We start from the raw sequence: 26,065 nt of genomic DNA on the forward strand, positions 1-26,065 counted from the left end.
GTCACTCCTGGTCTGTAGCTCGCTCTAAATTTAAAAGGTTGTAGTGATAATGCCCAGCACATAATTCGCACGTTATCATGCTTGAACTTATTTAGTCATTGTAAAGGGGCATGATCCATAATTAATTTAAATTCTCACCCCATTAAATAATATCTGAAATAATTTATGGCCCACTTTACTGCAAAGCATTCCCTCTCAATGGTAGAATACCTGGTCTCAGTGGTATTTAATTTTTTACTAGCAAAAGCAATTGGTCGCTCCACGCCTTTTTGATTCTGACACAGGACCACACCTGCAGCAGTCTCAGAAGCATCCATCTGCAGGATAAAATTTTTAGAGCAATCAGGTGTTACCACTACCATGTCATTACACAGGGCCCTTTTGATATCTTTAAAAGCCTTCTCCATTTGGGGAGTCTACCGTATCGACCCCTGCACTTTTCCTATTATTGCACTAGTTAATGTGGCTGCCTTTTCTGCAAAATGAGGAATAAACCTCCTATAATAGTTAGCCAGCCCAAGGAAGGATCTCATTTTCCACTTGGTCTGAGGTGGTAAATATTTTTATATCATTTCTATCTTACTGGCCAATGGACTTATGACTCCCTATCCAACTCTAAAGCCTAAGTAGTCAGTTTCTTGCATTCCTAGAGAGCATTTATTAGGGTTGACCATCATCCCTACCTGGCGGAGTTCTTTCAACACCTGTTTCATGCGTTGCAGATGCTGCCTACTCTGATCTGTTATTATTTCTCTCAGTATCCCTTCCCGGGATATCCACTCCAGTAACTCCTCCGCTATTCAGGGTGCTGTCGCCAACCTTTAAGGTATTGTGTCTGGGTAACATGTGGCATAGTCGAATATGACCATATATATATATATATATATATATATCCGGCGCTACTCTTAGTCAGGGGTCCCACTATAGCTAGTGCTAGTCTGTCAGAAGGGTTATCAATAAGAGGCATCATCTGCAATAGCACCCATGGTGGCTACCTTTCTTGAACTCTTTGACATTCTGGGCTGGTCTCGCACCATTGTGTGACTTTCTCAGCCCTGGCCCAAAAAAACACTGCTCAATCTTGGTGAGCCTCTTGTTTACCCTGAAATGACCTCCCATGGGGTTGGTGTGTGCCCCACACTTGACTATGAAAGGTATGAGGCACCATTAAGTTCTGGGTCCACTCACCCCAGACTGGGCACTTTCTAACCTGATACAATAGGCCATTAGGTATCACCAAATGGGGATCATTTACATCAAATTCTGGTCGTATGACTTTGTTCTCAGCATGGGCCACCTCCTCTTCCCAAATCTTCTGGAATTCCACATCTTCTCTTTGTGTTGTCTGGAATTGGGGTCCTCTGGTGCCTGTCCTAAGATTTATCCAGTCATCCTCCCCTGAATATGTTGCCTCTTCCTCAGCTATCCAACACTCGACGCAAAGCCAACCCTTCTGTCAAAATTCATGTCTTTGGACTTCAGCTAGCACTTCATATAGGGGTGGCCAATCTCGCCCCATGATCATTTGACCATCCAATTCCAGGGCAAATCCTACTCGCATCTTACTCTTGTGATTAGCGATCCTCATAGCCACAAAACCTCTCTCGTACTGTTCTGCTTCTCCATGTATATAACGCATCCTCACCAGCCGACACCAGTCAATAGCATTTCTGGGCACTAGTCCCACCCAGATTAGGGTTTGAGAACAGCCTGTATCTAGAGTGGCCTGAATCGGTTTGCCTGCTACCCAGGCCATCACTAAGAGTCTATCCCACACAGTTGTTTCTTGGCTGCACCCAAAGTTGCAGTCCATCTCCTCAATGGGCTTACTGGTTTCAGGTCATTCTTTCAACCTGGTGCTCTCACCCATTGATTTCCACCTATCTTGGGAGCCCATGGTGCATTCCCTGGACACATGACCGGCTCTCCTGCATTGATAACATATCATGCTGCACCATGCATATCGAGAGGGCCCCTGTTGGGTTTCTTCCATCTTAATCGCAGCTCTTAAACTTTTTTAACTCTTCTCCCTGGCATGCTCCATTTCAGATGCTGCAAAAGCCTCAGCAACTCTTAATGCTTCCTCGGCCGTCCTTGGTAAGTGTCGACGTACCCATAGTTGTGTTTTGTTGTCCGAATCTTTTCTGAATTGTTCTAATAAAATTTGGTCAGCCAGAGATGCCCGATCTACCTTTTCCAGAGGTACCTATTTGTCCATTAGGTCCATTAAAAGTTGCATGAGATTCCTGGGCTCATGGTCCTCTTTCCTCTTCCGGGCTTGGAATAACTTTTGATAATGCTTGGGTTAGCTCCAGATGGTGCCGCCTTTACCTTTTCATAATCGTAGACATCTTTACTTGGGAGAACCCAGTATGCTGCTTGTGCCTTGCCCACAATGAGGGATCCCATCTCGGTTGCCCACTGCAACCTGTCCAGTCCCATTTGTATAACTATATGTCCAAATGATTTGATGTAAGCTTCAACATCATCCTCATGTGTCATTCTTTGCATTTGGAAGGTAGTCCAATTCCTGCGCATCCACTCATGTTGTTGTAATGCCTGCTGCTGTTGGACTTCCAATACTTTCATTACCGTGTGCAATGTCTGATCTAATAATTCAGTCTGAGGATTTAAATTAACTTCCATGTTGGCCTCTAGGGTTACACCTTCTTCCGCCTTCCCAGCCAATGCACCAATTAGTAATTTCCCATGCCTTTCACCTGTGCATCGCGTCCGTGTGGTTTTCTCTTTGTCATCACTTTAAGGAAGAAACAGGCTTGTTAATGGAATAGACCTCAGTTGGTACCCCCAGGGAGTCTCACCTGGCACATCTTTGCTGGAAAATTACTTTTGATGGGAGGAAGATGGTCTATCCCATCCCCCCAGGTACCTTCCTCCAGTCATTCCATTTGATCTCCCTGCTTGGGGCTCTGCCTCCCCTATACCCTGGTTAATGCCAGCCACAGATGGTGTTGTCTGGGCCACCAGGGTTAGTCTCACGCATACTTTTGGTGTCTGAACAAGTAATTTTTCCACTTGACTTTCAAGTGAAATTTGAAATTTTGACCATTTGGAACTCCCCCCCCCCCCCAAATTTTCAAGCAGTTTAAATTCTCTCAGCCATCTCATTGATACAATAAAATAATCATTAGAAGCCTTTCTAATTTTAATAGGCCATGAATTAGATTCAAAATGAACTTAGAAAATGCAGTTGGTGTGGGTATAATTATTCCCATCTGAAGCTTAATAATATTTGGCTGGCAGAATATTTGGTCTAGATCAGTGGCTTTCAACAGTTTTAAAATCAAGACACCCTTCTATAATGTTTGAATTTAGTGGTGCTTCAGTTGAGAAGCATTGTTGTACTCCCTCATCTTACCTCAGTGGTTTCTCAACAAGGGTACTGCCACCAGTTGGCACTGCCCTGTGCACCTTGGGCAGAGGAGCCTCATTGGGAAGTGTCTGTACCAAGAGCCTGCGCTTGTGCCTGCATTAGGATTATCAGATAAACCTAAGGTAGGTAGGAGAGCATGTTCCTACCTCAGCCCTTTCATAGACTTCATAGATTTCATAGGATCCCAGCAAGATAAGCATCCAAATGTGTCTTGAAGGCATTCAAAGTGGATGGTTGAACCATCTCCGATGGCAGTCTATTTCAAACCTTGGGGGCTCGGACAGTAAAGAAGTTCTTCCTTATGTCCAGTCTGAATCAATCGCAACAGAGTTTGTGACCATTCGATCTTGTCATCCCTTGGGGCACTCTGGTGAACAGACATTCCCCCAGATCCTGATGAGCACCCTGATAAACTTATAGGTGGCCACTAGATCACTCTTGAGCCTGCATTTTTCTAGGCTGAAGAGTCCTATGGCTCTCAGCCTCTCATCCTAAGGTCTGTTTTCCTGACCTCTGATCATGTGCGTGGCTCTCCTTTGTACTCTATCAAGCTTCTCCATATCCTTTTTGAATTGTGGAGCCCAAAACTGGACACAGTACTCCAGCTGCGGCCTCACCAAGGCCGAGTACAAGGGGAGAATGACATCCTGGGATTTGCTTGAGAAGCATCTATGGATGTAAGCCAGCATTTTGCTTGCTTTATTAGCCACAGCATCACATTAAATGCTCATGTTCATCTTGTGGTCAATCATGACCCCCAAGTCCCTTTCATCTGTAGTGCTAACCAGCATAGCACTGCCGAGCCTATAAGGATGCTGCAGGTTTCCCCCCCCCAAGGTGGAGAGCCTTGCATTTTTTGGTGTCGAACACCATCAGGTTCTTATCTGCCCATTTCATGAGCCTGTCAAGATCTACCTGGATCACCCTCCTGTCCTCAGGTGTGATCCCAAAGTTTGGTGTCGTCAGCAAACTTGGCCAGTCCACTTCTGACCAATGCCCACATCATTGATGAAGATGTTAAACAATATAGGCCCTAGCACAGAGCCTTGAGGGACCCCACTGGTGACTGTGCACCATGACAATTGGCTTCCATCAACCACCACGCTCTGGGTCCTACTGCGGAGCCAATTCCCCAGCCAGCGGATTGTGGTGAGGTCGGGGCTGCAGTTAGCCAGTTTTGCCAAGAGGTGATCATGGGATACCAGATTGAAGGCTTTTTAAGTCAATATATATGACGTCAATCTCTTTCCCCTTGTCCAGGTGATAGGCTACCTGGTCATAAAAGGAAATGAGATTGGTCAAACAAGACCTGCCCACAAGAAACCCGTGATGGGTATCCCTCAGGATATTGCTGTCAGCTGGTCTGTTAAAGATGGCCTCTTTGATAATCTTTTCCAAGACCTTACCCAGGATAGAGGTCAGGCTGATGGGCTTGTAGTTTGCCAGATCTACTTTCCTCCCTTTCTTGAAGATAGGCATGCCATTGGCCTTCTTCCAATCTTCAGGCACTTCACCAGAGAGCAAGGCATTCTCCATGCCAGGGGTTGAGCTATGATGCTTGTCAGTTCCTTGAGTACCCTTTGGTGTAAATCGTCAGGGCCAGCTGACTTGAAGGTATCCAGCCTGTCAAGGTGTTCTTTCACGAGGTCAGCTTCAATGGAGGGTAAGGAATCTCCCTCACCTGGGCCTCCGTGACCCACAGTGGGCAGGGGCGTCCCATGGGACTGATGAAAGACTGACGAAAAGTATCCATTTAGCAAGTTTGCTTTTTCATGGGCGTCAGTTGTTCCATCTGGTTTACCAGGGGTCCAGTGTTGCCCTGGCTTTTCTTCTGGCTCCCCACATATCTAAAAAAGGACTTTTTATTTTCCTTGATATTTGTAGCTAGCTGGAGTTCCATCGCAGCCTTGGCTTTCCTGGTTTGTTCTTTGCAGGTCCAGACCAGAGCAGAATATCCCTCCTTGGTGTTGGTTCTAGTCCTCCATCCTTTATAGGCCTTCCTTTAAAGACACAGGAGGTCTACTAGCTTCCTGGAGAGCCAAGGGAGCTGTTGTGCCCTTTTGCTGCCTTTCCTCTGAGATGGGATGGACTTTGCTTGCACATCCAAGGTTCCTCCCTTGAGGATCAGCCACTCATCCTGAACTCCCCTCCCCTTTGGGTTGTGGCCCTTTAGGGCCTCACCGACAAGCCTCCTTAGCTTGTCAAAATCAGATTTCCTGAAATCAAGGTCTTCTGTATATTACTGACTGACTTGCCAGCCTTACGGCAGATGGTGAAGGTGATCAGCTCATGGTCACTGTCACCCAGCTACCCTTCAATAGTTAGGTCACTGATTAGGTTGTCCCCAGTTGTCAGTATGAGGTCGAGCAGTGCTTTACCTCTCGTCGGCCTGTAGACTTCCTGCGTCAGATAGAGATCATCCACTCACGAGAGAAAGCTTTGTGACCGCTCGGATTTGGCTGAGCGCTCCTCCCACAAGAGGTCTGGATAGTTAATGTCTCCCATGACAACCATACACTGAGAGCATGCAGCCTCAGCCGATTCCCCCCCCCCCCCCGGTGAACTCCTGGTCAAGGTCTTGACCCTGGGGAGGGGGTCTGTAGTAGACACCCACCATAGTATCCCCTGTGCCGTGTTCCCCATGGATTTTAACCCAGACGGTCTCAAGTCGTCCACCATGGATGCCACTGTTGGCTTGCAGGAATGCGTAGCTTTCCTTGACATAGAGAGCTACGCCCCCACCCCTTTTGTCCACTTGATCCCTCCTGTACTGGGTATAGCCATCTATACCGGTGGCCCAGTCATGGGTGAAGTCCCACCAGGTCTCTGTTATCCCTATGACAGCATAGTTATTTGCATTTAGCAGGAGGACAAGTTCCTCCTGTTTATTCCTGAAGCTCCTAGCATTCGTGTACAGGCAGTCAAGTGTCCCCTTGGGGGTCCTTGCCTTGCCTACAGATTGTTCCAGGGCTGGGGCAGGGGTGGGTTCCCTTAAATGCCTTGGCCTGCTGGTTTTGCAAGGATTGATCTGTGGGCTAGCAGTGGCAGTAGTCTCCCCGCCCCCCGTTGGGCTTAGTTTAAAGCCTGGTGGAGCAGGTCAGCCAGTCTGGCTGAGAAGAGCCTTCACCCCAGCGGAGGGAGTTGGAGGCCGTCCCTTCCCAGCAGCTCGCTGCCTCTCTTACCAAAGAGCAGACTGTGGTTGTGGACGCCAAAGCCTTCCCGATAACACCAGTGCCACAGTCTTTGGTTAACTACTTGGGTCCTCCTCTCCCTCCTCAGCCCATAGCTTGAGACAGGGAGGATCGATGAAAACACCACCTGCACCCCCAGACCCTTAAGCCCCACTCCCAAATCCCTGTAGTGCCTCATGACCCAGCTTGGAGCGCTCTGAGCCATGTCTTTGGTGCCAACATGGATAAGGATATGGGATAGTGGTCAGTGGGCTGGAGGAGTTTAGGGATCTTCTCCACAATTTCTTGGATGTGGACCCCTGGGAAGCAGCAAACTTCCTGGGCTAAGGGGTTGGGGCAGCAGATTACCCCCTTGGTCCCCCTCAGGATGGAGTCTCCTACAACAAACACTTTGAGTTTTGTCTTGGGGGGGGGGGGCAATAGCTACAGTAGTGCCTGTGTTGCCTGCAGGAGCTGGCAACTTATCAGGCTCTCCTGGGGCTGCAAGAGGTTCTTTTCCTGTTGCAAAGCTCCAGCGGGGCAGGGGCCTTGTTGCGGTGGGGCTTGGGGCCCTTGACCACCTTGGTCCAACTCCGTGGCTGGATGGAATGGGAGGTCCCCAAGTCCTTCCTTGTCCTGGAGGGAGACCGTGGTCTACCCTCCGCCTCCTGGGGGAAAAGGGCCTGGCAGTAGGAGTCGATCTCCTGCTCACAGTCCCTGATGGCACGCAGTCTCTGGACTGAGGCCTGGAGCTCCTCCAGCTGGCACATCAGAGACCCTAGTAGGAAGCAGACCTCACAAAGGGAGGTGGCCATGCCTCTAGGCCCCAGAGCCTGAAAAAGTGACAGGCAGACCCCGCAGCTGAGAGCCAGAGCCTCCGTCTGTGTGGAGCCCGGAACCATGGGCTCCATCTGGGCGGCCATCTCTGAAGTGCCGGGGGGGGGGGGCCGCAGACCCCTAGGGGACCCTCAGGCTGTGGTGCATGCCCATCCGCATCATGCCACTGGTGCGCTGACTGTGGCTGGAACTATCTATCCTGAGGGGCTCACAGGCAGGGCCTCGGGCCCTCCCGCTTTCCCTCCTGCGCAATCTCACGCGCTAAGTTGCGTGCCGGGCCTAGGAGCACATGTGTTTGCATGACCTGTTCACAAGGCTCTGGTCATGCTGCTCCCTGCGGGGCTGGGTGAAGTAGGAGCCAGGAGTGGGGTGTGACCCCCCTCGGCACACTTAGCCCGCTCCCAGCTGGCTAGGTCCCTCCCTCCAGAGGCCCTGCTTACCTGGGGCAGGCCGGGGCTTGTCGGGGGTCCTGGGGGTCCCTGGGCTCACAGAGGCACAGCGGGCTTACACCCATGCATTTTGCACCAGAGCCAGGGACCAGAGTGAGCCTTATGACGTTGCTGGGCCCTTTTTAAACTGTGCGCATGTGCAGAAGGGCTGGCTGGTGCCTTGCTACTTTTGGGGGGCTAGAGGGGCTAAGGGGGGTTCCTTCCCCCCACTGAGGGAAGGAAATGTGGGTACTCCCCCCCCAACCTTGCTTGTGTGCCGGCAGCTTGGTCACATGGCTCCCTGGGGGGCTGGGCCAAGTAAGAGCTGGGGGGGCGTGACCCTCCTTGGCCCACTTAGCCCGCTCCCAGCTGGCTAGGTTCCTCACTCCATGGGTCCCTGCTTGCCTGGGGCAGGCCGGGGCTCGTCGGGGATCCTAGGGTCTCGCTGGGGGTCCCTGGGCTCACGGGGGTGCAGTGGGCTTACATCTGCGCATCTTGCACCAGAGCCGGGTGAGTGAGGCTCACCAGAGTGAGGCTTGTGCTGTGGCTGGGCCCTTTTTCCTTTCCAACCCTGCACGCTTTTCCCAGAAACAGGCATATGAGAGTTGCACTTGCCTTGTGTGCCTCTATTTCCGGGAGGAGTGTGTGGGGCTCGACTGAGAAGCACCCATTCCTGCCTGCTTTAGGGCTAAGGTAAGCAGGAACATGCACTCCTGCCACAGCCACTTCCCATTTTGGCTCTCCAGGAGGCATGCAGGGCCTTTTCATCTGGGTGCTGCAGCACTCCTTAAAGGGTCTTGCAGCACTCTGATTGAGAACCAGTGGTTGTGAAAACTGAATGCTAAAGTTAAGATTCTCCTTTTTGATTGATTTTGGTTTGCCTGTCTTAAGGGCCTCACTTTCAATGTATGGTACCCATCCAGACAATGGAAGTTCAGATCCCAGAAAGTGGTCCATTTTGGAGGCTTTAAATCACTTCGAACATTTTACCCTGATAGCTATATAAGTTTTCTTATTGCATTTTATTTATACAAAAATGACTGGTACATATTTTTTTTGCCTATCGCAAGGATGGTATGTACACATTACTATGCAACACTATATAATCTTTACAGCTATTCACTATAATTTTCCTGGAATTGATTATTCTTTCAACTGATTAGCTACTTTTCACCCTTCACATCAGCTGCTGTAAATTGAGGAAGAAGCTATATTTTAGTGGAACAAGGAGAGATCATTGCAAACAGACAGAGAGATTTACTTATCCAAAACATGTTAGAAACTCCTTGAGTCTGCTCATTCAATAAATCCTACCAAAGTTTTATATGGCGCACTCATGCATGCATGGCTTTGTGTTATCATTTTATACTGCCTGGACTTAAAATAAATAATATATTTGATAGTACACTTAATTTAAATTCTTCAGTTTGTCATCAGTCTTCTCAGTTAACAGAGTTGCTTTCACATAAAACAAATAAAAGTTTTGTTTTTCACCATTCATTTCTTTTGTGCCTCTCCCTTAGTTTGCTTTTTGCCTTTTTTTTTTTTTTTTTTTAATGTTTTTGATCCCAACCCTTCTGGGTTTTTTATTTCAATTAGTTTTTCATCTGTCAAAAACATCATTGAATAATGATCTGTGTATATCTATGGGAATGGGATTTAAAAATTCAACCAGAGCAACCTGTGCTCACTAACCCTTGACCCATGTCATTCTATGGCTAAAAATTGTCCCAAAGTGTGACTGAACCAAAAGATCTCATGTTGTGACTTGAGTCAGCAGGGCTTCATATGAGGCACTGAAGTCTGCTTGAATAGAGGACTGCGTCTAAGTTATAAAACTGTTAAGGATGGATTAGCTTGTCTTTATCCTTTGTGTCTTCACATTTAGTTTGCCTTCTGTTCATGCTACAGAATGGATGGTTCCTGGCCTACTGTTGTCTCCTCCCCCCCTCCCACCTCTGAACTTGAAGCCAAAGGGAATTTTGTGAATAGCCCTCAATCTGCAGTACCTATAGAAGAGACACAGAATAGACATTAACAGCTACCCTACTTCACAATTTTCTTGAGTCATATACAGTCATCTCTTTTTGGATTTCATATCAGCCATGCTGTGAGGCTTGTCAGAGAGGATTAGAAAAAAAAACCCTCCCAGGAGGGATTACATGCATTCTTGAGCCACTGTACGGGTAAAGTTAATTAGAAAATGGAAAGAAGAATGAGGACAAAGACTGTATTAGCCATCTAATTTGGGAGAAAACTGTTGTATCAAATCATGATTATTATGATCATTATAGCTTTGATGAACCTTTAGCAGAATCAGAGTATTTATCATTGAATCATATAAATTAGAGAAGGAAAAGACTGCTGAGGTCATCTAATCCATCCCCTGGGGCCAGTACACTACAGTACATTTTCTAGTGCCTGTCCAGGCTAGTTTTAAAAGTCCCAAGTGATGGAAGCTGCTTTTCCATGGGTATATATCAAGTGACTAGCATGGGAGTGGCTAGGCAAATGAGATGCCATAATGTTGATTTAACAATGACTTGATCTGTGACTGTATTCAGCTTCTGAGCATGCTCAGCATGGGCTAGATTTTCTTCCAAAAGCCTGAGTAGATTTTGAATAACAAACAGAAGCATGGAACATTTTCTGCAATCTGTCTCACTCTCGAGTGTCATCATAAATGTCCCATCCCCCAGAACTTCCCTGGACAGGCTACTCCATAGCCTGCTCATAGTCTGTGAGAAAGTTTGTTGATAATGGCTGTCCTAAACGTTCACTCTTAATTTAGTCTCATTGCTCTTAGTTCCACTCCATTTTACTGTACTTCACAATTCATCTACCCCTTTGGTGTTTACACGTCAGACATTTAAAGGCCTTTATCTTGCTTTCCTCACTTGATCTTAGATTAGCCATACAGTTTATACTGGGCTCCTATAATCTTGAAATGTAAATCAAATCCTGCATGGTCCTTAAATAATTTTTGTAACTGAACAAATATCATCCCATTTATCAATATCATCCTATTAATGAGGTGCTCTGAAGCTAATATGGTATTACAGGTGAGGTACCAATGAATAAAGGGATGGAATGTAATACACGCTGTAAACATTGGTGTCCAAGTGGAGACTGCTGTTGAAAAGCGTTGTTGGAAGAAGTAGAGAATAGATAAAAGGATTCCTTATAAATAACATTAGCTGATATATTTAGCCCATTTCTGTTCACAGACCATTCCAAGCAAATTGCATATTTACTCAGTATTCATATATATATGAATTGTTTTTTCCCTTCCTGGATTAACTGCAGAAATTCCAAGTGAGTGGTATGATTGAAATGAGATTAGGTTGTAGGGTACTGTTTGGGGTTTTTTTTGGTTATATTACTACTACGTTACTGAATATTTGCAAGTGCAAATTAAGTATAAATTCTTATGAATACTAATAATGGAATATTTCCTGTAGATAATTGCACATGCAATTTTGAGATTCACTTTGTGACAATTTCTGCCAGTAAAACCTAATTGCTTGGATGTTTGCAAAGAACAAACACAAGAAGGATAAGGAGTGTAACTGAAGTGAATGCATGAAAGGAGGAACAAACAATTGCATGACTCACTTGGTTCAAGTTTAAAGGAAGGCTTTGGAAGAGAGAAGATTGGAAGGCAAGAGGAGGAAACCTGTTCCAGATGTGTTAGGACTCCTCTGACAGAAGGAATCAAGCCAGGAATGGGGTGGGGGAAAAGAGAAAGAAGAGAGAGGATTGGGAAGAGAAAGTAGGAGCAGAGTTGTCAATGGCAGAAGCGTATTAGGTCTGCAGAGCATGGATGAAAAGCTTGAATTTTATCCAGTAAGAGTATTACTGCTGAATTTCATTAATCTAGTGTATATCCCTTCTTTCAGATCATTAGTTGGGATTCTAAACAATATTGACCTGACACTGATCCCAGCAAATGAGTCCATCTTTAGTTAATTCATTAATGTTTGTAAATGCTTTGCATTCCTTGGGCTGAAGGTGTCTGTGAATAATCTTCAGTCAGGAGGATCTGTCCTTTTTTGAAACTGTTCTGTTGGTATGTTTGGGACTTTTGTATATAACTATAAAGTCTTTTTGATAATTGTATCTTCATTTACACGTGTGTCTTGTAAGAGACTTGAAGACAAGTCCATTACTCCATATATACCATATAAGATTTAACTGTTTGGCACCATATGAAAAAAGAATCAAAGCATTGCTCATTACCTTAAGAAATTAGAATCACTTTATCATATTATTTGTATGATATCTAACTACACTCATAATCATTAATGGATTTGTATTCTTACAATAGTGTGTTTGTACACATATGAGGAAAGGAAACGTTCTCTATTTCCCAGATGATGATGTACGGTGCTGTGTATATTAAGTGATTCACCCTAAATTGCACAGAATATTAGGCCTATGCAAAGCAGCAAGTATTTGATTCAGATTTGGCTGATACGGAGGGACAGTGATTTGATTAGGTGGTTTGAGGCATGGTCCTGATCTGATTCAGCTGAATCAGATTCAGAGATTTGGCGCCGATTCGGGGATTCATCCATAGACTATAATGGGCAATCACTAAAATACCTATAACTTCATCATACTTTGCGTTGATCTTTCACCAGTCCCACAGGACACCTCTGCCCATCACAGGACAAGGAGGCCTGAGTGAGGGAGATTCCTTGCCCTCCATCAATGCTGACCTCGTGAAGGAACACCTTGAGAGGCTGGACATCTTCAAGTCAGCCGGCCCTGACAATCTGCACCCCAGGGTACTCAAGGAGCTGGCTAGCATCATAGCTCAGCCCCTGGCATGGATCTTCGAGAATGCCTGGTGCTCTGGTGAAGTGCCCGAAGACTGGAAGAAGGCCAATGTGGTGCCTATCTTCAAGAAAGGGAGGAAAGTGGATCCGGCAAACTACAGGCCCATCAGCCTGATCTCTATCCCAGGAAAGGTCTTAGAAAAGATTATCAAAGAGGTCATTCTTAATGGATTGGCCAATGGCAACATCCTGAGGGATAGCCATCATGGGTTTGTTGTGGGTAGGTCTTGCTTGACCAATTTTATTTCCTGTTATGACCAGGTGACCTATCACCTGGACAAGGGAGAGGAGATTGATGTCGTATATCTTGACTTTAAAAAAGCCTTCGATCTGGTATCCCATGATCACCTCTTGGCAAAACTGGCCAACTGTGGCCTCAGGTCCGCCATGATCTGCTGGCTGAGGAATTGGCTCCATGGTCGGACCCAGAGGGTGATGGTTAATGGAAGTCAATCGTCATGGTGCCCTGTGACCAGTGGGGTCCCTCAAGGCTCTGTCCTTGGACCTATATTGTTCAACATCTTCATTAATGATGTGGACATTGGAGTCAGAAGTGGACTGGCCATGTTCACCGATGATACCAAACTTTGGGGTAAAGCATCCATACCTTAGGACAGGAGGGTGATCCAGGCTGACCTCGACAAGCTCAGGAAATGGATGGATGAGAACCTGATGGTGTTTAACACTGAAAAATGCAAGGTTCTCCACCTTGGGAGGAAAAACCTGCAGCATCCTTATAGTGCTGCACTGGCTAGCATTATGGATGAAAGGGGGTCATGATTGACCACAAGATGAATATGAGCCTTCAGTGTGATGCTGCGGCTAGTAAAGTGACCAAAACACTGGCTTGCATCCATAGATGCTTCTCAAGCAAATCCCAGGATGTCATTCTCCCCTTGTACCAGCCTCGGCCAGCTGGAGTACTGCATCCAGTTTTGGGCTTCTCAATTCAAAAAGGATGTAGAGAAGCTTGAGAGAGTGCAGAGGAGAGCCACGTGCATGATCAGAGGTCAGGAAAACAGACCTTACAACGACAGGCTGAGAGCTATGGGACTCTTCAGCCTGGAAAAGCACAGGCTCAGGGGTGAGCTGATGGCCACCTATAAGTTTATTAGGGGTGTCCACCAGGATCTGGGGGAACATTTGTTCACCAAAGTACTCCAAGGGACAACAAGTTCTAATGGTTATAAACCTGCAAGACCGTTTCAGGCTGGACATAAGGAAGAATTTCTTTACTGTCCGAGCCCCCAAGGTCTGGAATAGCCTGCCATCTGAGGTCGTTCAAGTACCTACTTTGAACGCCTTCAAGAGAAAATTGGATGTTTATCTTGCTGAGATCCTATGACTCCAGCTGACTTCCTGCCCCTGGGGCAGGGGGCTGGACTCAATGATCTTCTGAGGTCCCTTCCAGGCCTAATGTCTATGAAATCTATGAAATCATTTTTTTGCCAATTCAGATGAAAACAGCAGACATGGTAGTTCTTTCTGAGGGCATGAAGCCTGCCAAACTTCAAGAAGATAGGTGCAGGGGTTTCTGTGAAAGTGCCTCAAACTGTTGAAAGCAAAACTAGTATCACTTGTGTATGTTAAGGCACAGTGGGATGAATGCAGCAGGGATGGTAGCCCCTTCTGAGGGCATGAAGCCTGTCAAGTTTTAAAGACATAGGTGTAGGGGTTTCTGTGAAAGTACCCCTCAATGTTGAAAGCAAAACTCGTATCACTTGTATGTGTTAAGGGGTATAAGTTGTAGCTGTGTTGGTCTAAAGACATAAGCAGACAAGTTTCTTGTTCTTTGGATCAATCTGATATCTTTTATTAGACCAACTGAATAGTTGGAGAAATATATCTTAGCAAACTTTTGGGTTTAAAAACCCTTTGTCAGGCTGAGGAAACATCTGCAGTTGATGCGTGTGCTCTTCCTGGATGGAATGAATAGTAAAGAAGCCAGAGGCTGGGCTGCATGCAAGAAAGCTGGTCAGTGAAAATGGAAATGAAGTCATCAGGGGGTGAGTGACAGGCCCTTCTCAACCCTCTCCCAGCCTGTCACTCACCGCCCCCCCGGCCCCCCCCCCCATGCCTCAATTTATATGTTCACTGACTGGCTTTCTTGCCTGCATACCAGCCTTTGACCATCGTTGGTCTCTTCTCTGGGATCTTTGGCACTCCTCCTTAGGCCCTGGCCCCACTGTCAAGCCAGTCAGAACTCTGAGCCTCTTGCTCTGGGCATTCCTCGCAGTGGGCCTCTGGCACTTTGACCCCTCTTTGGGTTCTGGCCCCAGCACAGACCAGTTGAGGGTACCTCAGGTCAGATCTGAGCTGCCTGCCTGTTCTTACCCTCACAACTCCACTGCAACCAGCAAGCCTCAGGCCCCTCAAAGATCTTACATGTCTGGGCTTTCCCCAGCCAGGACTGTGCATGCGTGCATGTGTGTGTGCGGTGGCTGGAGATGCCCCCTACCCACCTTTCACCAGGGAGATTAGCGGTCCTGGCATTTCCTGGGGCTGCTGCACCACCTACAGTCCCACCAGGCCTCCCTACCCTGGCACAAGAGCTCAGCAAGTTCATCCTGGCACAGGAGCTCAGCAGAGAGATGTTCTTCCCCTGATAGCTGTTGATAAACTAAACTGCCACCTCCAGCTCTGAGAGGTTAAGTGGTTAATATTAAAATGGTTCAGAAAGCAACTAAAAAAGAAAATAGGTGTGGAGTGAGGAGGGTGGTACTCATTCCATCTGCATGTGGAGTTTGAGGAACCCCAGCAGTGGGAGGTTCACCTTCAGGAACACCAGCTGCTCCATCAAGCCAGGATCCAAGGAGGTCCGGTGGGGTGTCACAACATCACCACCAATGCTGAACACCCTCTTGCTTGGTACCCCTTTTCAGTGGACAGGAAAGGTGTTCCCAAGCAACAGTGGCCAGATCCTGGCACACCTGGTTGCAGATTGCCCAACAGGCCAAGGGGTTGCAGGGCATTGGCTCCATGACCTTGGTGAGATAGGTAGCCACTGAGGCCTCTGCACTACCTGCTAGATGGCCGCGTCTAGTGACTGTGGACCCCAACATTGAAGCCATCACCTTAGCCCACATTGGCAGTGGCTGTGGTGGAGCAGATTAGCTGGTGCTTGGATTGCTGGCACAGGAAAGTGGATCCCTTTCTTCCACGTCCCCCTGCCTCTGCACTTCTGCCTCCCTGACTCTTTTCACCAGCACCTCTGTCCAGTGATCAAGTATTTTGCTGCTGCAGATGCTCCCCTTCATCCTCGGGTCACACATGCCTGCCAGCACGTGGACTATACTGAACCACAATGGATCCAGCTGTTTTTTGACGCTGTCCTTCAGCTGCTTCACCAGTGCCTGCACCTCTGGTGAAAGCAGCTTGCTCCAGTCAGGAATATTGATCCCCTGGAATTTTTCAATTTGATTCTAAGCTCTTTCACTATGGGGATCACCTTGCTAAGGAGGGCATCATCAGAACTCAGGCTCTCGGTGGCCTTGAGGAACGGCTTGAGGACCACCAAGATCTGGGAGATAGTATCCCACTCTGTTTGGTTTAGGGGGCTGCTGATCCCAATCTCCTTGAGCAAGGCCATCTCATGGATGGCCTTCTGTTGCTCCACCAGCCTTTCAAGCATCAGGTATGTGGCGTTCCACCGAGTCTCCACATCCTGCATGATTTTGTGCTGTGGGATGCTCAGCTCTGTCTGTTTGTCCCGCAGTATCTTGCCCCCCTTGATCCTCCAGTGGAAGTAGCCCACCACCTTCCTGCATTTTGAAATGAGCTGGCTGGTAGTGGTAGTGATGGTGCCATCACCCTGTCCCCCTCCAAGGCATCCCTGATTATAAGGTGGAACTTGTATGCCACACAGTGGATGCCAACAAAGTTGGCATCATGAACTGCTTTGATCATATTGGCCCCATTGTCGATGACCATGAACCCACAGGTGAGCTTGCTCTGCCCAACAAGCCACACCTGCATCATGTAGTTCATGGCCACCATAATCTCCCTTGCCATATGGGATTCATCCATCACTTCCGCTTGAAGGCGAGCCCACCGATGCCCTGACTGATCACACCAGTGCCCTGTGAGGGAAAGGTAGGCATGATCTCCTACCCAGCTGTTCCAGACGTCTGAGGTGAAGTACAAAGCTACATGTGGCCCTGCTTTCCGCAGCTCCTCCCTCAAGTATCCCTGCATGCCTCATACAGGGATAGCACCACCATCCTGCTAAAGGTGGTGTGTGCAGGCACTTGGTAGGAAGGTGTGATAGGTGGCAACTCTCGGGCCCAGGTATCATGTTGGCCCGCACACCTGTCTCTACAGGGCAATCCACCCGATCCCGCCTGCCATTACTTTGTTTTTCCCATATATGGATGGTACATGCGGGAGACTGTCCATTACTGCCCCAATGCCGGGGGCACTATCTGCAGCTTCAACCCTCCTTACACTGCAGCCTATGCCCCACAAATGACATCCAGACTCCAAGTATGAGACCGGAGGAAACTGAGTCCAAAGTTGGGCTCCACACACACACACACACACACACACACACATTCACACCACCTCCCCACTCACAGGAGGCCTCTTCCACTCTGCACCTCTCTCACTGGGGCCTCTGGCATACTGCCTATTACCGGGTCACACTCCACTGCCCTGCTCCTCCTTGAGTGGCCCCTCTCGGGCCATCAGGCTTCACTACTCTCATACTGGCCTTGCCACACAGAACCTTCAGTTCCCGCGAGTTCCCCTACTCTATGTGGGTCATCCTTATGCCAAACCCTGGGCTAATTCTGCCCCAGGCCCCTCACTAGACACAACTTCTCACAGGGCTGGCCCTTGTGCTGTCCTTCAAGTTTACTCCTATTTGACCCTTTTCAGCACGCCCCTTGGGCTGTCCTTCAGGCCTACTCCGACTTCAGCCCTACTCAGCCTCCTCACACGCATAGTCCTTCAGGCCTACTTGCACTTCAGCCCTAATCTGTGTGGGGCCTCCCATTGTTCTCCATACCATCCTCTCTGGGGTCTCCAGGACCTCATATCCCTGCTAGGCTCAGGCGCCTACAAGTGTAGGCTGTCCCCAGCTGCCTCCAAATCAGCCTCCCCAGCTGCCTCCAAAGCCCACCCAAAGATGGGGGCTGGGGTTAAGGTGCCCCTCCTTGCCTTTCACCGGGAAGGTAACTGGTCTGGCATTTCCTGGGGGCTTCCACACTACCACAAGCCCCACCAGGCCACCCTTCCCTGGCATGGTGCAGTTTTAGGTCATGCCCAGGACCAGGAGCCTCCAAACCATCCCCATAAGCTCCTGCCCTTACCTCCAAGGTTGTTGCTGCTGCAGCTCAGCTCAGCTCAGCTCAGCTCAGCTCAGCTCAGCTCAGCTCAGCTCAGCTCAGCAATATTTCTGCCTCCCTTGGCTGCAGCAAACTGCAGCCTTTATATGCCTTGTTCAAAATGGCTGCTCACATCAGGCACCTGGTAGCTACCTGCCTTTGCCCTTAAAGTGACAGGCACCCAAAGGTGCCATGAGTATCATGAGCCACTTGAACACTGGGCGCTCAACAAAGGAGAAGGGCTGGCCATCCAGAGCAAGCATCTCTCCAGTGGTTTGGGTGACCTCGCTCACCTTGAGAACACACCCCCTTTGTCTCTGCCTTTCCCCCACTGGTCCAGGGTCTGCCTCTGCTTCTTGAGGATGGGGGCTTTGGAGTGAGAGGGGGACTTCTTTTTGGGCATGCTCCCAATGGTGCCAGGTTGAGGAGGAATATGGGCAAGGGGATGGTGCCTCCTGAGATGCAGCAGCATCACTGTGGTGGTGAAGTGTTTCTCGTCCTTGCCCCGGCTGATCTGCTTTTGGCAGTGCTGGCAGGGAGCATACTTGGAATCATCTGCCACCTCAAAATGATCCCATACTACGCTACCCACCCACTTCTGGGTTGTGGCTGGGGATCCTGCCTTATCCCCCTCCTCACCAGGCAGAGGCACACCAACAGGAGGAGCTGAGCCACCTGCCCCCACAACCTCCTCTGAAGTGCCTTCCAGAAGAGAGCTGCCTCTAGGGGAACTCTGAGGGGAACTCATATTTCCCCCTCCTTCCCCAGAGTTTCCTTTGCTATGGCACTCAGCTCCACTGCTTCCAGATCCAGCTCCTTTTCTGGCACTGGAAGGCTTATGCTGGGAACTGAAATTGGGACGAAGACTGTCATGCTGGTGCTGGTGGTTATTGCTAGTGTCGGTGAAAGTGGTGCAGGTGCAGACACTGCTCCTGCCTCCTTACTTCCACTACCAGCAGAAGACTCCTTGCTGCCAGGAAAGAGGGTGCATCTTTGTTTTTTTTGTGGGGATGGGACTTGCAGCTCTCCCTCTTCCCCCTCTCCCTCCCCTGCCAGAAGACCTGGCACCTGCCTTTCCAGTAAGCTTCATAATGCTTGGTGTGCTACAAAATGTGTATGTGTCTGTAATATATGTTGTGCTTTCCTGCATTGCACAGTGATCACACACTGTCAGGGAAAATGCAGAAGAAAAGAGACTAGCTAGCTAGTAGCTACCAAGAGACTAGATAGCAAGCCAGAGCCTTTCAGATGCTGCTGGTACAAGAGAGACAGCTCACAAAAGGCATAGATCACTTCACACACAGCCTTATATGTTGTTTCTACGTCCCTACCCCAGAGCACTGTGATTGGAGGGGAACTTGGGGAAAGATCTCAGTCACTGGCCAGCTACAGATGTCAATATCAGAGCAGTTTCCCTTCCCCCCCCCCGCCCCCCTTCTCAGTTTCTGTTTCTCCTTAAGACTGTCTTCTGAATCACTGAATCTTTTCTGAATCTTTTCCAAATCAATTTGAAGGTTTCCAAATTGATTTGGACTTTTTAATAGGTCTCCTGATCCAATCTGTATTTGGAGATTTGGTCACCGAATCGGGCCAAATCTCCTCCAAATTAAATCGGCTGCTGAAGCTTTGCACAGCCCTACAGAATATCTGTGCTCTTAAGTTTGTCCTATCCACAATACCTTAGAATGATGCTTTGCCACTTGTAATTCTCCTTAGGGACCAATGGACTCAAAAGGCAAGTGTATGTGGGGCAGAGTCTTTAAGGTACCAAAAACTCTTATAACTGAAAGCAAAGAAAATATATTCTCTTAGCCTTCAGGTCAAATATTATCTGTTAGACTCTTAAAACTTATGAACAAATAAATAAAAACAATGGATTTTTGTTTACTGTAACAAGTAGAAAGTAGAGAGAAGGGAGCTGTGAAAAATATTCAGCTTTTTTTTTTGAAGAAGAAGAAGGTATTGCCAACCTGAAAAGATGCTCTGCCATTTTTCTCACCCTGTTGAACTTTGAATCCTTTTAAAATCATTGTATAATTTTAAAGGCCTGCAGCACATTGTGGCTGGAAGTCTGAATTCTTCTTGGGTCTAGTAAAATCAAAAGGGTTTTGCCATGCACTGCAGTGGATATAGGACTAGGCCATAGGCATGTACACATGTTGGTTTGTTAATCTGGTGCGTTTTAGTCAAATTATCTTACTTTTCTGGCTGCCTAATGAAACTATCAAAGCCATAAAATAAAAAGTAAAAAAACAAGGAATTGTTTTGCCAGCTATCTGATAAATGCTGAATAATGCAGTGTGGAGGGGTTTGGGCAGTTTCTGTGTGTAAAAATAAATAAAATTAATTTAAAGCAGGGATATCACCTAATCCATACTTTCCTGCTTCTCCCAGCAAAGCCACAACCAAAAGTATTGAGAAGGAGATAGGGACCTGGGGCTTCCTATGACATGGTATGTCTGTGAATAGGCATGTGCTCCTGCTTACCTTAGGTTTATCAGATAATCCTAATGCAGGCACAAGCACAGGCTCCTGGTACAGACACTTCCCAATGAGGCTCCTCCGCCCAAGGCGCACAGGGCAGTGCCAACTGGTGGCAGTACCCCCACTGAGAACCTCTGAGGTAAACTGAGGGAGTACAACAATGCTTCTCAACTGAAGCACCACCAAATTCAAATGTTATAGAAGGGTGTCTTGATTTTAAAACTGTTGAGAGCCACTGGTCTAGACCAAATATTCTGCCAGCCAAATATTATTAAGCTCCAGATGGGAAAAATTATACCCACACCAACAGCATTTTCAAAATTTACTTTGAATCTAATTCATGGCCTATTAAAATTAGAAAGGCTTCTAATGATTTTTTTATTGTATCAATGAGATGGCTGAGAGAATTTAAACTGCTTGAAAGTTTGCTCTTTTTTTTCTTTTTTCCAGATTGTTGGTCAAAATTTCAAATTTCACTTGAAAGTCAGGTGGAAAAATTACGTGTGTAGTAATTGGCTACCTGTGCTTTTTCATGCAGTGCAATGCAATGAAAGCCGTACCCAGATTATTGCTGCTAGATACGAATAGATTATAACCAATACATTAATGCAACTTGATTTGACATAACTATAAAACACACCTTCATGAAAAAAACTCTAGATGTCTGGCTGTGACATGGTATTTCTTCACAGGTTGTGAATATGTTACCCCTGGCAGTTCTGTGCTTACAGTACTTCTCATTCCACTGGTTGGTGTGACACATTTGACTTAGCAAGCGGTGGGAGTGAAAAAAATAGTGGTGAGGAAGTTTGAGTCTAGACTCTTGAGGAAGCTAGACCTCTGTGTTGCTGTAGCAGTCACCTCAGGAAAAAGCTCAAAGACCCTGTCTTTTACTAAGTCATTGAATGTCTTGGATCATACAATCAAAAGGGAGATATTGCTGGAGATGAGGTACACTTAGCAATTCATATCTTTAGGCCCAAGGAGTAAATCAGTCTGCCCCACACTGTGTGTTGGCTACATCTTCGTATGCCATCTGTTATTATGGTGTATTGTCAAAAGGTCAGTGCTCTTATTGTACATGTGAGAAAATAACAGACAGGGCATATTGTGGCAATACAGGATGCCAAAATATGAGATGTTTTTTAAATTAATTTTTAATAGAATGAAGCTAATGATTTTTATGAGGTTTGCAGACATGAGTAAACCATTAAAAAAACATCTAATGACTGCATTGCCAAGTACAGTTGGCTTCTCATAACCATTCTGTGGCTCTCAAACCCTTTCGGGTTGGCACGTTCTCTCAGCCCAGCTTCTGTTAGATCAGAGCCTGCCCCCTGACGTACATCTCACTCAGTCTTTGTCCATCCTTTCTCCCAGTCTGCTGCATCATGTGGGGCTGTATTTGCTAAGGTGACTAATCCTGCTGAGTATGCTGATTCCTGGGTGTTCCAGTTGACTTTTTTTAGAGAAGGGGTGTTTGGTACTTTCTTTAAATTCAGGCTCAAGTTGGGCACCCAAAAGTCGCTTCAGAAAATGTCATCTTTCTATGTATTACCCAAATATGTGTGTGTGTTTTACTTGCCATTTATATTGTGTCTTTTCAATCTACTTTCTCTTCTGAATCCTCTCCCTATCTCCACATTTTTTTTCTTCTTCCCAAATTCTGAATGGTCTTCTCCACTCTTTCTACTTCTCAGTTCCCCTCTCATTTCCTTGGCACTTTTTTGGCCCCTTTTAGTCTTTTCCTTTCTTGCTCTTTGATTCTTTTTTTCTTTGTTCCTGTTCAGAGAAATATCTGTGGGTACAGACCTATCATAAGCCCACCTGCTGCTGTAGACTTCTGCTGTATACTTATATGCTTATATGTGGAGTGTAATACAAATTCATTTGCATTTGGGTTATGCTTATGGTACCATGAAGGTGCCAGCTAAGAAACAGAATGACATTTCCAGATCCCACAGAGCTGTGAGAAGGCTTGGTTTGAATCTTTCTGGTAAATTTGACTTTGGAGCTAAGGTGTATGAACCCATTGTCAGCATCAGGAATATGAACCCACTGATTGCTCCTTGTATTTCTGTGGAAGCAGAGAACTGGCACATGAGGCAGGCAGGCAGGCAGTTTAAAGAGAAGCTGTACAGATGGCTTAAAAAGAGCTCCTGTTTTCTCTCTTTTCTTCCTAACCACCACATGTTCAGCCTTAGGAACAGTCCTACACTGGGGGTGTTGCCCTGTGTGCTGCTCCTTTTCAGGCTTTCCTTCATTGGAGAGTTAGTGGAGGCTGTTGTTGCACATGGTGGAACTGGTAGTTATATATGGCAGGAGCTGTTGTGCTTCTTAAGGAAGGTCTTGCGATCCCCGAGACTGCAAAGCATCGTACCTCTGGACTGGTTTACCAAATTCTTTGTATGAAACAAAATGGCTTCTCCATGCAATATCTAAAGTGATTTTTTTATTATTATCATTGTTTTATTTGTATTAGAATAAAAAAATTACCTGCAGACCAGGAATTGTCTTGTGGAAGGTCAGGGCTCAGGACAGTCTCTGTTACAGTTGTGCTGGGCAAGTCATGAAGGCCATAATTCTTACCCAGCATGCCACAGCACTCTGGGGTGCCAACCGATCCTTTGAAGGGTACCTTGAGATGTGAAGAGATAAGCAGATGAGCGCTGGCTCAGGCTTGTCCCTGCCTGGCCAATCCCCTGTCCCCACTGCCCAGCTCCTCTGCAAAAAGGAGAGCACTGTAATATATAAATTAATTTTGTGAATTCAGTGGCACCCAATTTCAAAACATTATGGAGGAGTACCTTGAGGGCAAAACATCTGAGCACCACTGCACTAAGGATATGTCAGTTGCCTCCAGACCACACTAGGGATTACTCCAGTGAAACACTAGGGCTAAGTATAGACATTCAGGGCCATTAGGGAGAAGCTAGATTGGGTTGAAAATGGCCATTCCATCGAAGGTAAGTTGGGATGGCGGGGCTAGCAGGCATGGGGGGGGGGGGGAAGTGGGCTGTGGAGGGGATTGGAGGTCTGTGAGAGGGATGGGAGGCAGGTGCAATCCATGGGGGTTAGAGGGCAGGCATGATCTGTAAGGGAATAATTCAGGGCAGGTGCAGTTCACAGGAGCAATGAGGGACAGATGCAATTCATGGGGGGTTGGGAAGGCAGGTAGCAGCTGCAGGGAGATGGGGCGTGGGCAAGTGGCATCTGTGAGGGGTTGCTGCAGCCTGGGAGGGTTTTACGGGATCTTGGTTACTCATGGGTCTGCCAGGTGCTTGGGGGGAACCATGTGATAGTTTTAGCCCCCTGACCCCACGCTCCCAGCAAACCTACACCCCCATCCCTTCCCTGCTCCTCCCCCCACCCATAACCTACTTGCTTGGCTCCGGCAGCAGAGGACACTGATAAATTTAGTGGCCCCTGGAGTGGTGTGCAGGATGGGGGGGTTGGGGCTCGGGAGGCCTGGTTGGTCCATAGTTGAAGGTGAGGGGCCAGGGGGCTAAGATAGCCTGGTGCCAGGCAGGGGGGGTATGAAGAGCTCAGCCCTGGGGCTGAGGTCAGCAGCTGGGCTTTCCCAGCCCCAGGGCTTCATGGGTACAGCAGTTCCATGTCCTGGTCTTTAACCTAAATTGAGTAAATTTGATAATACATCAATCCAGGTTTATATTAGACCAGGTTTCAAAAATTTTATATCGGACTGTCTGCGCGGAACTTGTGTGCTGGTAAGGGTTTTAGATTGATATCCGATCACTGAGACCAGCTGAGTGTAAGGTCTGCACGCAGGGCAAATTAAATTAGATCAGGGTGACCATTTTGAACTGATCTAACCTCCTCTTGACCCTCCAGATGTCTGCACTTAGATGCTCACACAGTGTATACAAAACCCCAAACCTAATGTACTGTAGCTGCCTTAGTGCTGGGCATGCACTAGTAAAGTCTCTATCAGGTGTACAAGGCAGGTATGCTGTGCTTCATGGTCTCCCTCACATGGTCTGAAGGTGATGTACACATGCCTTTAATAGCTCTGTGCTTTAGTTACCCATCTGCCAGGGAGGATAACATCTCTGTTCTCTTAAACTTTGCCTATTCTATTTAAATGGGAGCAGGGGTGTAGTGTCTTGTTGCGTTTTCATTGTACTGTCTCTTTAAACCTAAAGCCCTCATGTTCAGCCCTGTGGGGTTCAGTTTGCTTGTGGCAGTTTTGCAGCACTGGGGACTCCTTGTTTGCTGCCATGGGGAGCCAGGGGGCATTTTGTTGGTTCCTTTCACTCACCAGGGCTGTGTCAGGCTAAGGTCAGAGACAGAACAGGTCTAAGTTTTGCATACATATACAGAGGGAAATTGTTTAAGATCCACCCTGAGTATGATTCCAGAGAGTTATAACAATAAATAACTGTTAGTTCAACACAGGAGTGTCCAGAGTGTTGTTGCTGAACCCACATGTCAAGGGGCCACCTTATACTGGAGTAATCTTGCATTAATTGTGGCTGAGCTCTCTGACCAATAACGTAATGCAAATAACAGTAGTGCTAATCATAAATATGGAATTATTTGGAAAGACATATGGAATTTCACAAGTGATTGGCAACTCCAAAAACATTTAGATGATTAGATCTAGACCTTTCAGTAACAGAAGCTTGCCACTTTTAGCAGGGGTATTATTTAGTGGTTATCTTGTGAAACTGAAAGTAAATTGTCTCAGCTTCTAATCCCATTTCTTTCACTGACTTGCTCTGTGACTTCAGGCAAGCAACTTTACACTTAACTTTATTCTATGCTTTAGTTTCCCCTGGTGTAAAATGGATGTATCAGGACTTATCTATCTCAAAGGGCAGTTGTAAAGCTTAATTAATATTTGTAAGGTGCTTTGTTTCTCTGCTGAGTAGAAGTGCTGTAGAAGAATGTTGTTTTTCTTCCTTTCCTATATTTCTTAGACTATTTTGGCTATATTTATATCTTGCCACATTATAGGGAGTAAAAAAAGAGATAGGATGCTTGTGTATGTTTAATATTCATCAAGAGTTGTAGATATTGGCCATCTCCTTTTTATTATTGCTCATCAGTGCTGCACAGTTAATTTTCCCATAAGTCACAATGAATATTTACCCTGGAACATGTCACTGCCCTAAGAGAATTTAAAGCTTGTGCCTTTTGCCAATCAGGCATGTTTCAAGAAATGTCTGTTTATCCTCTGAGCTGTACAGTAGAAACAGAGCCGGTGATGGCCATGCCAAACTTCCTAAACAACGGCTGGACTTCCTTTGTAAAATGTCTCCCTCTTGCACTCACTGGTGCCACCCCACCAAGCCGTGGTAGGAGCACTAGGATGGTAACTGCAGCAAGTTAAGTCAGAGCTATTCTGAGTAGCACAGCAGCTGCCTGTGACTCACTATGCTGGCACTCTCAATACCCCTAAAATCAAAGGAACTGCCCTGGTGGTAACATTTGTAGGACATTTCAGGAGAATTGCTACTGTATACGAAGCAAATTGGCATTAACTGAGCCAAAGAAACACTGCAGAAAAATGATGCTCAAATATTTGTTCTGATTTTTAAACAAATTCTCTTCAAGTGTGTTCATG

This window comes from Alligator mississippiensis, chromosome 6 (genome assembly GCF_030867095.1).
Source record: "Alligator mississippiensis isolate rAllMis1 chromosome 6, rAllMis1, whole genome shotgun sequence".
NCBI classification, from domain to species: domain Eukaryota; kingdom Metazoa; phylum Chordata; order Crocodylia; family Alligatoridae; genus Alligator; species Alligator mississippiensis.